Consider the following 10,571-nt stretch of genomic DNA (forward strand, 5'->3'; position numbering starts at 1 on the left):
CTGGTTTACTCAACACAGCTGACCACCTTGCATTGGAAGCTTCTCAATGCAATGTTTTGCTTTTTTTGTCAACAGGAAAGAAACTGAAGTTTTCTTTTTTTCACACAAAATTCAAAGCTATCAGGAAGGGAGATTGTTGAAATCTCATCTGGAGATTGTAGCCATGAGAATGAATCACATGAGAAGGTGACAGCTCTTATTTGAACAATGAGGTTAGAATGGGGAAGGATTCCTAAAAGAAATATTATGATGCTCTAGATAGGTAAAATAACAATTTAGTACACAGAAGAAAACCTAGCTATCAATATTTAAAGGATAGATCTTATCCATATGAAGTAAGAATAGTTAGAATATTGATATTTTGTCAAGTACAAAATTTATATGCATGTCTTTATCTTTGTCTTTGTCACATAGTTTTTTACTATGTTTGAAGCATAATGGTAGTATTATTTTTATAATTTAAAAGTACAACCTGTCAGTCTGGCTGTATCTGGTGGGTTCCATTCCAGTGCTAAAGCATTTCCAGCGACACATGACTGATTGGCTGACGGTGGCTTTCAGTTTCAGGTCCTGGAGACACTCTGTAAGATACTTTTGGTTGTAATTTAAACAATTTAAGCATAAAATAAAATGTATGCCTGCACACACTTATATAATGAATGTAATCTAAGTGGATAAAAAAAAAAATAAAAGTACAACTTGTGTTACTACTATTTTTTATTTCCATGCCAATATGAAGTAAAATTTTGTATAATATGATTAAAATTGACCCACTTACCTGCAATTTAATGTGCATTAACTTTGTTTCATGTACCTATAAACTAACTGATAGTATCTCCTTCATTTCAAAATTTTATCTATATTTTAACAATTTTGATTTAAAAAAAATCATTATATATGTAATATTCAACAAAATTGAGTAATAAGGTACAATGTTAAGAAAGGGGAGTATTTTTATAATGTCCTGTAAACTAGCCAGTCCTGTCTTAAAACAGACTAGGAAGGACAAGATGCAATTGAATGGTTAAAAGACGGTTTACCTAAATGTGTTATATATCTTAAGCTATTCCTTTTGACTCTTTCTAATATACACCTCTATGTACAGATGTGGTATTACATGGGGTAAAGAAAAGAAAGCTAATATCTTTTCTTTATAGATGGATCTTTAACTTTGAGAATACCCAATAAAATTCTGGTTTTAGAAAAGAGTTTGTATGATTCAAAGCTATCAAAAGATGTAAAAGCTTTGAAATACAAAAAAAAATTAAGGTAATTCTTAAATTGTGCATGTTTGTTTGAAAGTATCTGTAACTCAGAAAGTGACCATTAGAGTCCATAATCAGATAATGTGTCTACAGAGAACAAGCAAGGAAGACAAAAAATAATAATATCCACCCTACTTATCAGTTCTTTTACAATCCTTCAGAAGCCTGCTATCTTTCTAAAGAATAATACTCTGATTGCTTTATTTATCCTCAGTATTTGGCATACTGCCCAAAAGGTAATAAATTTTCAACAAATGTTTGTTAAATGAATGAAATTGGAACAAACTGTTCTAATTCAATGTAGCCAGTTTTTAGAACTACCAGAGATTAATTAGATTTGATTTTGAGTCTGGGAAAAACTAAACTAAACTAAAACTATCTCAGTTTTCAACTTTCATTTGAAAATTCTAGTCAAATAATTAGTTCAAGATCAATCAGGAAACTGCCTCTTTTACTAAACAGTGATTGCTTCTTGAGGAAAAGATTACTATCCACACCTCTTTTAAAGGGAAAACTTTCATTGAGCTGTTATAACTTTTCTTCATTTGAACAGTGCTATAACTAATACTCTCATTGTATGTACCTAAGTACACATCTCTTCATACTTCTAAAAGATATATCCCTAGAAATAGAATTTCTGGAAGGAATTGTGTCACATATTAGTGTTTTTGGTACACATGTGGCTTACTCAGATCATGTTTTTCTTTTCTTTCAATCTACATGTAAGCAAGATGAGAAACTACAAAAAGTATCCCTAGCTAGGAATGGTGTCCATAAATTCCATTTTATACTTCTGCTAAGCTCAATGGTAAAAATTTGTTCCTGTAGGTATTTTTGTTTGCTTATTTGTTTGGCAGATTTCAATAATAAAGACCACCCATGATGTGACACCCAGTGTAAGACATGGGAAGAGATTGCAATCTTGAACTACAGTGACTAGTCCCATTATCACTTTTCTACTTCAAGTTATTAAAATTACCTATCTTCAAGTTTTAGATATTTTTATGAAAGTATTTCATTTTATTATTCTCTGTATTTGTCTTTGCTAAATTAGGTAACTCTATATCAGGAATAATTTTAATGCAAATAATTTCAGAATTAAAGTAGTTAAAATAAGTAGAAATACCCAGGTAGAAATGAGAGAGGATAACTTAAGGACACTGTTTTCTGTCAATTGTTATTGCATAAAAAAATGGAAGAGGGACCTGTTTTCCTTTCAGGCCCTGTTATTTCTTTTTGTAGAGCCCACAATAATATTCAAATGCTTCAGAGTAAAGGTACTGAATTAAATGGCTTTATGTTATTCATCTAGCTGCATTATTTTTAGTGTAGTCTGTGCAGTTCCTTTCATAAACTATCAAGTTCCATCAAGAAATAATAAAATTTAGTTCATTCAATTCAAAGTAGAATGATCTCTAAATTAGTTTTCAGATTATGTGTACTGATTTTAATGATTCATATTCTCTCCACTGGAACATGCGTGAATAAAATGTATCTTATATAAATAAGCTCAAAATTAGATTTCTGTACCATAATTAATTAATTACATTTTATTACAATTCTTAATGAAACAAATTACATGAGAAGGTTAAATTAAAATGGTAGTTTGTATTTTAAAAATGTCTGGTGCATTTATAAATCATACTTCCCCAGAATTCCTTAACATAAATATTTTACTTGTCAAACAATATCAGGCAGTAATTTATTTTAGGCAATCACATCCCCTTGCATGCTACAGTGTTATGTCTACTGTCATCTATTTTGTGCTTGTTAGTTTCTAAGACCATTAGCTAATCAAACAGCATAATAATCATGCCAATTCAAGTGGTACTGCAGTATAAAGTATTAATAACTTATCCATAATAACTTTTTCTATAATAAAGATAATTAAGTTTTGTCCTTTAAATTTATTTTGATACTTTTAGTTTTAAAAATAGTTTATTTCTTAATAATAGAAGGGAATCTAATCTGGTCCCTTTTTCCTGTAAATAATCCAATAAAACAGGGGGTAAGGGTCCATTTTGGCAGTGAACAGCATAACAGACCTGTGCCAGCCTCACTCACATTGCATTCTCCAGGAAAATGCACTTTCTACACTCGGTGTATGAGAACACACTGCTGTTTCTTGTGGTAACAGTGTGAGAGAGAACATTGTTTTTTTTCTGTTTTCCTATGGGAAAGGAAAAAGCAAATGAAGTAAAAATATCTAGCAATAAATCTCCATGAAATGGGAAAAGAAATTTTGACAACAATATCCTCCTATAGTTGTTCTACAAAATTAAGATTAAGATAGCAATAGAATAGGGATAATATAAAAGTTTATAATCTTTGCAAATGAATATGCTTTGATGTGAGCATGGGAAAGAAGAGTGATAGGGATTTTGCTCATTAATTGGTTCTGAAATCAATTTACATATTTTTATATGTTCATATACTACTGGAAAGATAGAGGTTTGTTACACAACAGAAAGTGGCAAAAATGTCGGGTGGGTGCCAGTGGTTCATGTCTGTAATCCTAGCTACACAGGAGCAGAGATCAGGAGGATTGAGGCTCGAAGGCAGCCCAGGCAAATAGTTTGCAAGACCCTATCTCGAAAAAGGCCCATCACCAAAAGAAAAAAAAAAAAAAGGCTAATGGAGTGGTTCAAAGTATAGGCCCTGATTTCAAATCCCAGTACTGCAAAAAAAAAAAAAGTGACAAAATGATGCTTTCAGAAACTTACCATAATTACTGTTGATGCATAACATACCAATATACACTTACAACTCCAGGTTATTAAGTAAGACTAGAGGTGGCCATAGATAGAAATGAGTTTTAATAAAACTGGGCACTTCAGATGATTGCAAAGTATGTATATATATACATATATATATACACACACATATATATTATACATATATAATTATTATTATTCTAAAGGGTAGAATGTGAAAGTTTTAATGTTGGAAGACAATATTCGGCATCTAAAATGAGTGATAAAATTTTAAAGAGGAAAGACAATTTTCTTGTAAAAGATAAAAATATTTAGCAGCACTATCCCTTCCCTTAACTGCTATTTCTTTTTTTTATGAGACAGGGAAGTATGTAGAACTGAAGGGGCCTGACCCAATGCAGCCATTACCTTGGAGGGATTTTGGTTTCCTTTTTTAGAAAACACAATGCTGTGATGGAACCCAGGCTTTCACATATCCTAAGCACATGGTCTACCACTGGGCAATGTCCCCTACCCTGTGGAAGAGCTTTAATCTCAAAAAACTGACCCTCATATACCAAGTATATGACTGCATATTCACAATGTTGTCAATAAATGTCATGCTGTTATTCATCTATTTAATTATGAGCTGGATAAGGGTGTTTCATAATAATTAATATCTCTACCATCAGTCTCCAGTTAAATACAGATTTTTGACTAATGTATGCAAATAATATCAGTTATTGGTCCTGAGAAATGGGGAGGAAAGGGCAGAAACATCAATTTACAGTCTAAGTGAGTCAATAGCATACCTTGAAATTGTACCATATTGATAAAATTTCCTAATATTTTGAGTAATTGCTACTATCTTTTTCATGTCTTTAATAAGATAATATTTATTAATTCTCCACCAAAAATAATAGCAGCAACTGGGCATGGCACATGACTGTAATCTCAGCAGTTGAGTGGTTGAGGCAGGAGGATTGCAAGTTTAAGGCCAGTCTGGGCTGCATAAGTCTCTCTCTCTCTCTCTCTGTCTCTCTCCATATTTATCTATCTATTTATGTATCTATAGATATATATATATACACATATATGTATATATGTATACAGTCATATATATTTATATATGCAACAAATTCTACCCAAAGTTAATATTAAATACAATAAATATTTTTCCCTCATGATTTAAGATAAGACCATGGGAATTATGCGTGTAATTTACAAAAAAAAAAAAACCTCAACAAATTTTCTTTTATCCTAAAAGAAATATAACTTGCAAATTGAGCATGTTTAAGTAAGTAGTATTTTAATTTGTGACTTTTGAAAAATCAAATAAATCATAACAGCCAAATTTCAACATAATGTTAAAGAGAACATGATGAGATCTTAATGAAGCTGAGAGAGTAGCTGTATCTGTTCCTCAAATCTCATACAAATTCTTCTGAATTCTGAAAGAACAAGCATGTTTTGTTAAGGTTCCCAGTTGAAAAAGGAGGCATCCATATTTATTTTTATTGTGTGTGTGTGTGTGTGTGTGTGTGTGTGTGATAAACCACTCATGTCTTTATTATGAAGGCTAAAAATACCGGGCAATTAAAATAATAACTACAATATATTAAGTGATAGACATTTAGTTTTATTAACACCATGCAAATTAAATCAGAGACTGAAACTAGAGTAGAAAGTTAACTATCTTTCTTTGTCATATAGTTATGAGTACATAATATGACAGAATTAATACTGAGTTTAGAATAACAAAATCAGATTCATGTCCCAGCTTTCACTATATTATGTGTATAAGCTTGGCACAAGTGACTTTTAACCTTTAAATTCCAATTTCCTTATCTATAAGGTGATAACAATGGTGCTTACCACATAGTCATGTCATGCAACTAGGTTAAATTTGTGTGAACACTTTATAATTAATCATATTATAAAGAAACATTCTTATTACATTAGACTGAATTATTCTAGATCCATTGTTTCTTTAAATAAATTAGCAGTTTGCAAATCATAAACAAATTCATTTTGCTCATACATGATGTGTGGAGAAAATAAATACTGCCCAAACCTATTTCAAAGTACGAAGAAATTTGAAAATCTTGACTGTTGAGAATGAGACTGATGTGTCATTTGTTTATAAGATGGAGAGCACAATTTCACTTTATTCTCATTTTTAATTTGGTTCTATTACAGAGTGGGATCCTGAGATTTAGTTAATCTGAAGAATAATGAGAAAATCTTGGCTCAGAATATTCTTTCTCTGTTATCCTTGCATGTGGTAGGCACATCACCCAAGAGACACTCTAAAAAATATGAGTTAATGCTTTGCTTATTAAAGTTTATTAGATCAATAAACATGACCCAAACTTTGTCCATTCCTACATTTTCCCTAATAAGGAGGGAATAACTATGTTCAACTTTATAAATGAGATTTGATTCAGAATGCAGGACCATCTGTAAGTTAAGACTTTCATGCACTGAACATTTAGTTGTCTTGAAAGAGTTGCCTATTTAAACCTTTGACATTCCCCTCTGTGTCTTTCTTCTCCTCGCCTGACTCAAAGAAAAATTGTTAACTTCTTAATTTGGATCAATCTATTGATTAATTCTTCCACTGTCACTTTTTTCAGAACTCATTAGGCCATTTATCTTACTATCATTGCCTTCAACCTGTCACTCTCCATTTTTCTCTGCTAAGACTCAAAAGGTTTTTGTGGAATCACATCCCTTAAAAACACGTTGTCTTTTCACCATTCTTTAACATACCATTGTATGTGAACACCTATCTTGAATGAAACTTCCTAATAGTCTATAATTACTTGGTTCTAATTCCTTATAATTTATGGACCACTTGAATTTGGCTTTTATTACCACCTTTCTACAAGAATTTATTTCTAAGTGTTTAACATGCTTTCCCTTCAATTTTTATTCTTGAAACCTTAGCAGGATCCATTACAATTAGCTGTTGGATATAAGTGACTTGTTTGATGGCATTTGATAGTATTTGACTAGATCCTTGCTGTGGCTAACTCCTGCTATACATATTCCTTCTCTCCTGATGTCACTTTTCAAATGGTGGAAGCTTTAAGAATAATGGTGAATGAGAAACAAGTGATCTACGTGGGAATAAATAGGGAATGATCTATTCCATTGGTGATAACTCCAATGTCTAAAAACTTGTAGAAATAGAACATTTTATAGCTTTACCCCAAAACATAACCACCTATTTTTATCACTTTAGACTTGATGGCAAAGATGAAAAATGCCAAATGTCACACAGAAATATTAAAGTTTTCAAAATTAAACTTCTGTGGATAAAATAAGATCCAAAAGTATCTAAAGTACATTTTTCTCTTCTCCCATACATCTTATTTTGTTCATCTCAATAAGATTTCACACAGATGTCTGGGTGGTCTGAGTGCCTTTTACAGCATTTGCAAAATGGCCTACTTTCCATAGAATGGATGTAGCCATTCCAGCACTTCCAAATTTGATTCAACTCAATCCTGCTTCTTTTGTCTTCCACTTTCCAAAATTTCAAGAGTAACAGATTTCACAAAAATAGTTCCACATCTTATCACTTTGAAAACACCAGAGATAATGTAGTAATGAATTAGGTAAATTCCATTTCCATTGTATTAATAAAAATTATGTACCCAGAGCACAATAAAAATTGCATTATTATTCCTTCTTGCTGTGACAATAATGGAAGACAGTTAAACCTTTATTTGGGATAAATAGGATACACAGAGAATAATGTAAGAAAAGCAAAAACTTATTTTCTGCTGTTTTGATATATTGGTCAGTCCAAGTGAGCTGTCCAAAAAAGCTATTAGTTACAGATTTAAACTACATTGAAAGAAGTCTCCTTTCAAACAGCTGATTTCCTTCTTATAGAGGTTCACAAGTTTGAGGCCAACCTGAAAATACATTTCTTTTCTACCACCTATTTTTTCCTACATTTAGAGTTGAAAAACCACATTACCTAACAGAGAAAAATACCACTCCATTGGTCATGTCTAAAGGCAAAAGAAAAAAATCAAAAAAACATCTAAAAATGAATGTTGGATCAATGAATCTAGTGTCTCTTATCAATTCACATCACAATAAACATGTTCATCTGAACCTTATGGGCTAGAATTCTGACAAAGATTAATTCTTTAGTCTTTGTCATCAGCCATTGTTTAAAATACATCCACATATAAAATTTAAAGGTGAGACTTCTTTCCTTTAGCAAAGTCTTTACTTCTCCACAAAAGGGCTCCAAAGTCCTAAAGAAATGGAGCTTCTCTTATGATCAAAGTTCCCAATCAACTAGGCTATATTAAGTCTTTTTTACCAGGTCCTTTATCACACCTGATAAACTAACTGCAACTCAGAGCTACTAAGCACTTTTAAATATGCCAAGTACTACCTGAATATAGTACCCAAATAGTAGTCTCTGAATATGACAGTAGTGAGATTATTTGCATATATTCAAAATAATTATGAAATGTAGAAGCACTTAAGCAAAGAATTATTATTTCTCAGTGCATTTAACAGTCTTCTGTCTCTCATGTACATCATTATCCATTTATATTTGTTATCATTGAGGTCACAAGAACAAAAACTATTTTAACACTCCGAGGCTTCCTATTAAGTTATGCTAGTGGGTGGCATTGATGAGAGATTGTAAGGTGGGAACAAGAACATTTCCTTTTGAAATCTACTATGGTATCTGAGAAGTTGGGAGCATGGGCAGAACACAGAGCAGTTGAACTTCAGCATATTAGTGAAAGTTTTCACAGCAGCAGTGGGACTACAGATCTCTGATGTCTAGCTGAGAGGCACTAATTTGTTTATAAGATGGAAAAGTTCTTATATTTCTCTGAAAGAAACTGAGAGAATAATAGCTCTCCAGCCACTTAGACCTTGAACTTATTAACAATTTTCTGTTTTGTTTTAATGGTTTTTCTCCCTTTTGTTTTTCTAGTACCATTTAGACCATTTGGTATTTCAGCAATACTAAAAGCTTTGTAACAATTTGAAGAACTAAGTCATCACTATCTACTAAAGTTCCAGAACTGCTTATATTTTTCTGACAAAACAGGTACTCAATAGAGATCTTGGTATCAGGCATGACAAATCAGGAAACATATCTACAATGACAGTCATCTAAGATTTATAATTTGACATAATTGGATTTAAATGCAATGATGCATTTCTACTAATAGAAAATTAGAAGCTGTAGTTAAAATTATGCAGTGGCAAAATAGTCATTCAGGTTGTCTGTGGATAATTGGCACAAAGTGCTTATTGAAGAAAAAAATTTTGTGAAACAAAGGGTTTGTTGCACTTAATCATAATTGAGCAAAATGTGAGTAAATTGAAAATCAGGGTGACGGTCTTTGACTTAAGAAGCATCAAGCTAGAATCTTAATCTATTCAAATCATTATAGACAACCAGATAGTTTCTAGAATTGCCTTAAAGTTTCTCTGGTAGCCTCAAGGCTGCTGTAGGTAAAATTAATATCTCAAATTTGGTATTTTGGATGAAAAATTATGGAGTCAATTAGATTCACAGTATTGTCAGTTTCTTAAACGAAAATCTAAACTGGGAGTAGGTAGCTTATACACAGTCTAATGGCATTAACTCCAGCAATTTAAAAAATCTTACTTTTTATTGCCAGAAACTTAGGAGATACACATGAGAATTTTTCTAAGGATGTTAGAACAAACAGGGTAAACATAACACTTGCATCAAATTTGTCAATATTGGTCTATTTGATATAGATTGTTGAATCAATATGTTATTTTAAGCAACAGCTAAAGTGACTAATACTTTGCTTAGATGCTTTGAAAAATTGTCTAAAGCATTTTCATGTACAAATAGATGACCTTAGAATATTCCTCATATCTTCTATACAATAACACAAAGGAGGGCATCCATAGGCTTATCGTGAAAGCAATGCTAAATTTAGCATGTCACTTTTCCTTCTGTCTTCCAACAGATTCAGAGGATAGTCTTTTTGTCAATGCATAGAACAATCTATAAAATCTTTGCATACATTGTTGTCTGCAATTTGGATGATGACAGAAGATATGGTCCAAAAATTTATTCCTTAATGTTAGTGGAGATGATTGAAATTGCAACTGCTAAGTGGTACTGCTTAATTCATAGAGACAGGACAAAGCACAGAACAGCTTGGGTAGCAATCAGAATGTTTTTCCTTAGCACTGGCTCATTGTTCATTTTCTAGGGCTGAAATACAGTGACAGCAAGCTGAATTGTTACCAGTTTCTACTTAAAAAAAACAGAAAAGTTGAGAGATGACATTAGATGAGTCACTAAAATAGTCATAGTCTCCCACCCAGTTCTCAGAACTTAGCTACTTTTCATTCACGTAACAGTACAAAAAAAGAGCCTATGGAGTGAAAGTAGCCAGTCACCTTCAAAAAAGACCTGAGTGCAACCCAAAATATATACTATTAATTTTCCTACTCTGTAAGTATTGTGAGCTGGAAAATAAAAATACTCTGGCCTTCACAGGATTAATAGAATAATGACTTTGACTTTAATCACTGGGAATCTCAGTCATTATGCAGCACTGGGTAGAAAGAGCAATTA

General features: G+C 32.0%; 1 non-coding gene across 1 annotated transcript; it reads left to right on the forward strand.

Annotated features, from left to right (window-relative positions):
• Nucleotides 1-463: 463 nt before the first annotated feature.
• On the forward strand, nucleotides 464-582 carry LOC141422937 (small nucleolar RNA SNORA54). The gene has a single exon (XR_012447628.1). It is a non-coding gene; the product is annotated as a small nucleolar RNA SNORA54 (small nucleolar RNA).
• The last annotated feature ends 9,989 nt before the right edge of the window (nucleotides 583-10,571 follow it).

The sequence above is a fragment of the Castor canadensis genome, chromosome 4, assembly GCF_047511655.1.
Source record: "Castor canadensis chromosome 4, mCasCan1.hap1v2, whole genome shotgun sequence".
NCBI classification, from domain to species: Eukaryota; Metazoa; Chordata; class Mammalia; order Rodentia; family Castoridae; genus Castor; species Castor canadensis.